A 6,000-nucleotide genomic window follows, 5' to 3' on the forward strand; every position below is an offset into this window, starting at 1 on the left:
ATCGGCAACGTATTGTGTGTTTTTTTAGCATTATGTTGCTGGTTACGTATAAGCAAAGAATGACGAACTATTAGGAACTGAGCGATTACTAATAAGACAAGTTATCACTACTGCATTCAATATTAACTGTTTGTACTTCATTCTTTGCTAAAATTTGAAATAGTGAGGGATCCTGGTCAGCGCATTTAGCCTGATGAAAGTTTTTTACAGACATGTTATTCCTTGCAATCCAGCCATATTTTTAAAGTTAAGTTGAGTCATTGAGGTTCGATAATTATATAACTCAAAAACTCAAGGCTAAAACTGCGATCGGGACTTTGCAAAGGAGCATTTATTGTCATGACCCGAAATAGTGTTACCTCAATCTAATTTATATGATTTGTACGGGTGTTCCACTTGTTTTTTGTGTGTCTAATCACTACGGTGCTTAACGACCCTATCCGTGCATCTGTATAAATACAGACGTCCACTGCGTAAACGCATATTCACTGTTTAATATAATTTGTTACGTAAGGGATTAATAATCACCCAAAATGATAAAATTAACACAATATATGATTATGATATTTCAGTAGAACTTCTGGAAACAGACACTCAAAGATAAAAAAACTCGCAGTAGCGAAATCTCAATGATGTAGATAATTTCTGTAAAAAAGTAAGATTAAGAATGTCTCGTAACTTCAGCCACAGGAATAACGAAATTCGACCTGTAAAGGAAACACTCAAAGTTACTCCAAATGAATAAAAAATTGTACTTAGCTTGCTTTTGTGGGACGTCACGGTGTTCTGATAACGACACACGGCCTGGTCCTCCTTCTCTATTTAGCGGATGACTGGTTTGGCTTGAGTTTCCTCCCGTGCGCGTTGTTTTCGATGATTCGAGCCCTTGAAAGATCCGATGCTGCAGACGCGTTCGGTTTGTTTCTTGGAGTGCCGGAGGAAAACGCTCACTAACGATGTTTTCTTGAATGATTCTAATGAGAGACGAAGCTTGCGTTGTCGTAGGAAAAAGACACGTCGGTTTTGTTTCTTGAAGTTATTCACTAAACGATGATACTAAGTTGCTTGACGAATCTTGTTGTTTTCTGAAGTCGCTCACTAACGATGATACTAGGTTGCTTGAAGAATCTGCTGCTTTCGTCGTCGTTGACTTCATGATTTATTATTCTGTTTTTTCTTCGTAGGACGTTGTAGAGTTCTTCTGGTACGCTGGCCACCAATATTAGGGCTGTGCCTTGTATGATAAGGCGCCCTATTGAGGTAATGTTAGACTTGCGATAATCTATACGCTAAGTCGGTTGGTATTGCACTTCCATCTTCAATGGAGTGTCTTGGGGTTTGTAGATCACTTACGAAGTCGGTACTATCTTGTTGGTTATTACGACGATGTGTTAAACTCATGGTTCGGTGAGGAGGTTCTTGTAGAAAAACACGAAGTATAAAAAACTTATATATTCTTCTGAAGTTTTACATGCTGAAGATCAGATATGATTGTACAAGTCTTCTAATAACGATAGCTTGATCGCTTCTGCCAATGATGATGGCTAATCCTATCCTCTACATGATAAAGCTTAGGTAAAGAGGTACAGGTCTTCTAATGACGATAGCTAACTCTGTTCTGCCATCTACCATCTCTGTCACAAGTATGAAGGAACAGACAGTAGTTCGAACATATGAACATACATACAAATGGACATAGTTTCATACGAACACACAATCAAATGAGACACGCTACAGATCACGTAGGCCGTAGTTGTCTCAAGCAGGGAGCTTGGACTAACGTTTATAAACAATTGAATGACTACAGTGACGGCATGTTATCTTAGCCTACATACTTATTGTATACGTCATCTTTAGCGTCTCTAGTCTGATCACATTCCTGCAAGCAATCTTTTATATATATGGACTAACATTCCATATTTTTATTATGTAAACACTTACACATATTATTCCGGTAAAAACTATAAAAGCAGAAACGCTATTCCAAGTTATAAAAAAAGTAATACTAGGGTTGGAAAAAATTGGATTGAAAGTGATCACTGTCATTACTGATAATAATGCGATAAATGGAAAAGCGATGTTGCATTTTGCAACCCCACCAAAGCTGTCAATGGCCTACCCCCATCCAGTTGCAAAATGCAGACCTTTGTTTTTCTTGTTTGATAGTGTACACATACGAATGTGTAGAAATGTGGGTCTCAAAGGAATCCAAAACAATGGTATTTCCAAATCATTCAGCGAAATGTAAGCAACATAGTATCCTTTGCTCCATGGAAATCATCAGCGGATTTGTAGCGAACCATATGATCCCTTTGCCTCCATGAAAATCATAGCGGTGTATTTAGTAGCGTCAGAATTATTCTTAAGACAATCTTATAAGTTAACAATAAAAGCATTGCGGCCATCGACATTAGAAAAACAAAACGTGAATTTAGTCCTAAAATTTTTAATGAATATATTATTCAGGCAATGCGAAATATTGGAAAAGAGAAAAAATTGCCTAATTACAATGATGCAGCAAATTTTTTAGAGATATTTTGGATTTGGTGGTCAATAGTTAATGTAAAGTCAATATTCAAAGGGAAAAGAATTAATAATGAATACTGTACCCCACTTACGTGTGATGAAAATGATAGAAAATACTATTTTCTGTTAAGATTTTTAGGCTGGTTAGATAATCGGGAGAAAATTCCAGGAGGGAAATTAACGAGGGAAACATTCACAGCATTAAAGCACACAACGTCAGTCTGCAATTGTAGAATCAACCAAATATTGTAAAGATGAGCTTCATCTGAGTTATATTCTTCCAGGAAAATTTCAAACAGATCATTTGGAATCCAGGTTTGGGGAATATCGACAACTTGCTGGGGGGAATGACAACATATCAGTTAGGCAAATGTTTGAATGCGAGAAGAAAATGAGGAAAATGTCATTCATGAAAATGGTTTTACCATTCCAGGGAAAAGGTATCACACTAAAAATTTTTATTGAGATAAATTGGACGAACATGAGTAACTCTGAAATAGATGAATCTTCTGAGATTGATATTAAGGTAACACAACATGATATTGAAGGATGTAATGGCGTTATTCCTGTTATAACTTATTTAGCAGGTTACTGTTGTTACAGTGTGCAAATCATGCTTAGAGATCTTAACAAGAGCTGAAGTTACCAATGAAGAGAAAGACCAGGATTTGAGTTTAGATTATACAAAGGGTGTCAGCAGAGGGTCCTTGTTTTTCCCTGACAGCGCAACAATAAATATAGTGAGATACAACTACATAATTGTAAATAAACTCACTCAGAATGACACTTTCAAATCTTCAAGAAACCAGAGGCAGCTTGTTATGAATATCATTCTCGATATTCTGAAGGAAGATGATGCTCATCTCCATTTGGAAGAATGTGAGAATGGTCATCCATTAGACAAAATAGAAAAGATGATTGTCTGGGCATCAACGAATTCTCTCTTAAATAACTATTGTCAGAAGGAAAATGACTCTATTCAAGCACAAAAAACACAAGTATCTCAAGAAAAGAAGAGAAAACTGCAGACTTTAGCAAAGTAAGCGCATAATTATTATTCTATTGCATGGTTTTAGTACAATATTTATATATATATATATATATATATATATATATTAATATATATATTATCTATATATATATATATATATATATATATATATGTGTGTGTGTGTGTGTGTGTGTGTGTGTGTGTGTGTGTGTGTGTATATACATGTTTTTTGTTAGAGGTCAGGCCCATACACACACACACACACACACCTTACATAATTCTTGCTAATTCACTTTAGTATTTTCTTTCATGAATTTATATTATTGCTGTTACCTTAATAATTGAATTTGAAAATTAGTAAATCATCATCCAAAAAAACATACATCTCTGTAAGAGAGAGAGAGAGAGAGAGAGAGAGAGAGAGAGAGAGAGAGATTATCGTAGTAATTGTAAAATACTTTCACATATGATTTTTGTATAATTACAGTTATTGTTGTTATTAATATCATCATAAGAAAATATTAATAAACATACATGCATGTGCCATAAAAATCTCTCTCTCATCTCAGTAGAGGAGAGAGAGAGAGAGAGGAGAGAGGAGAGAGAGAGAGAGAGAGAGAGAGAGAGAGAGAGAGAGAGAGAGAGAGCTGGAGTTCAAAAGAACTAAAATCTTACTAATTCACTGAAAGTATTTTATTATGAAAAGTGGTTGCTCTGAGACGATTTATTTCATGAAATGAAATCGACTATTTTCTAGCGATGAAAGGAGCAGGCAGTGGAGAATATTGATAAAAGTAACTTATCGTGCATAAGATGTATAATATTATTGATGTAAGAGTGTCAGTAAAGTTGCCTCTGAAAACCTATCTCTCTCTCTCTCTCTCTCTCTCTCTCTCTCTCTCTCTCTCTCTCTCTCTCTGTCTCCACTTCTAAAACATACTTTAAAAATATATATTACCACTCAGTCTACCAAAGAAAATATAATGAAATTAAGTAGTTATAAATAGGCCTAAGCTTTCACGTGAGCAGATTTTGTTCTCTCTCTCTCTCTCTCTCTCTCTCTCTCTCTCTCTCTCTCTCTCTCTCTCTCTCTAAAACGCATTTGAAAAAATATTATCACTCAATCTTTCAAGTAAATATAATGAATTAAGTATCTACAGATAGGCCTATGCTTGTGCTCTCTCTCTCTCTCTCTCTCTCTCTCTCTCTCTCTCTCTCTCTCTCTCTCTCCTCTCTCTCTCTCACGCTTTTTAAAACACTTTGAAAAAATATATCACTCAATCTTTCAAAGTAAATAAATGAATTAAGTATCTCTATAGATAAGCCTATGTTGTGATCTCTCTCTCTCTCTCTCTCTCTCTCTCTCTCTACTCTCTCTCTTCTTCTCTCTCTCTCTTCTTCTCTCTCTCTCTCTATCTTCGTCTTCTTCTCTTCTTCTTCTCTCTCTTCTTCTTGCTCTACTCTTCTCTCTCTATCTCTCTCTCTCTCTCTCTCTCTCTCTCTCTCACTTTTGAAAAAAAATTGTCACTTAATCTCTCAAAGTAAATATATTGAATTAAGTATCTCTATCGATTGGCGTATGCTTGCGCGCTCTCTCTCTATCGTCATAATATTTCATTCTTTACTGTATTGTTCCTCACGATTTCCACAAGTACTGACCAAATTTTAAAACACTTTTTCTCATTGTTTAAGATCCGTCTTCAATTACGCATTAATGTTACGTCAGTTGAGTGTCAAACATTACTTATAAATAAGGTTTCACAGTAGGTTTTAAAGAAGGATGACCGATATTCTACCCTGAACTGACGTTACCAAACCAATATTAACGAATAATATAGAGCCTGTTTCTACATTTAAGTATAAATTATTAAAGGACCTCTACAGAATCTTTACGGTGTAAAGTTAATGGAAATCTAGAAAGCAACAAACGCTATGATTTTGAAGCTCCGCCCCCTTTCTAGGGTTGCCAGGTGTGGCATTATTGAACACTGTATGTCCGAAGATTTAAAAAAACTGTATCTTAACATTCCTTGCCGAGTGTACTGACTTTATTACGTTGTTGTTGTTGTTTGAGATTAAGCTGGGTTTATGCCAGCACGGACTCTTGCTCAAGAGCAGCCCGTAGGAGACTTTATTGCAGGTAAGGGAAATTCATATACAGTACAACGTGCGGGCGGAAATGTTGTATCCGACCCGCGAGAGTAAAAATGGGTCGGCAACAGCCGATTTGTGTTTTCTTACAGACATACATTTAAAGATAATAAGGGGTACAAATAATAAAATTACATGTGTTATACATCGGCGGAAAGGCCGCAGAACGCTCTATAGATTGGTAAAAGGAACAACGCGACTTGATGATTGGATACAATAAAAAAAATAGGGAAAAGCGTTGTCCTTATACCAGACTTCTCCCATTATTAAATTTTTTCGGATACGAAAAAAATTTGCAGATTATCGAACACTTCCAATAGATCATTTTTCAC

General features: G+C 35.8%; 1 protein-coding gene across 2 annotated transcripts in view; it reads left to right on the forward strand.

Moving 5' to 3' along the window:
- The window catches only part of LOC135219332 (borealin-like), a 90,007-nt gene that overhangs the window by 22,738 nt on the left and 61,269 nt on the right, over positions 1–6,000 (forward strand). Inside the window, exon 1 of one of the 2 annotated variants that reach the window (XM_064255999.1) lies at positions 5,497–5,657. The exons of the other annotated variant lie outside the window; for it this stretch is intronic. The gene's annotated coding sequence lies outside the window, so the exon portion shown is untranslated. Of the gene's footprint in view, positions 1–5,496; positions 5,658–6,000 lie in introns of those variants that run through there. 2 annotated transcript variants of the gene reach the window in all.

This window comes from Macrobrachium nipponense, chromosome 1 (genome assembly GCF_015104395.2).
Source record: "Macrobrachium nipponense isolate FS-2020 chromosome 1, ASM1510439v2, whole genome shotgun sequence".
NCBI lineage: Eukaryota > Metazoa > Arthropoda > Malacostraca > Decapoda > Palaemonidae > Macrobrachium > Macrobrachium nipponense.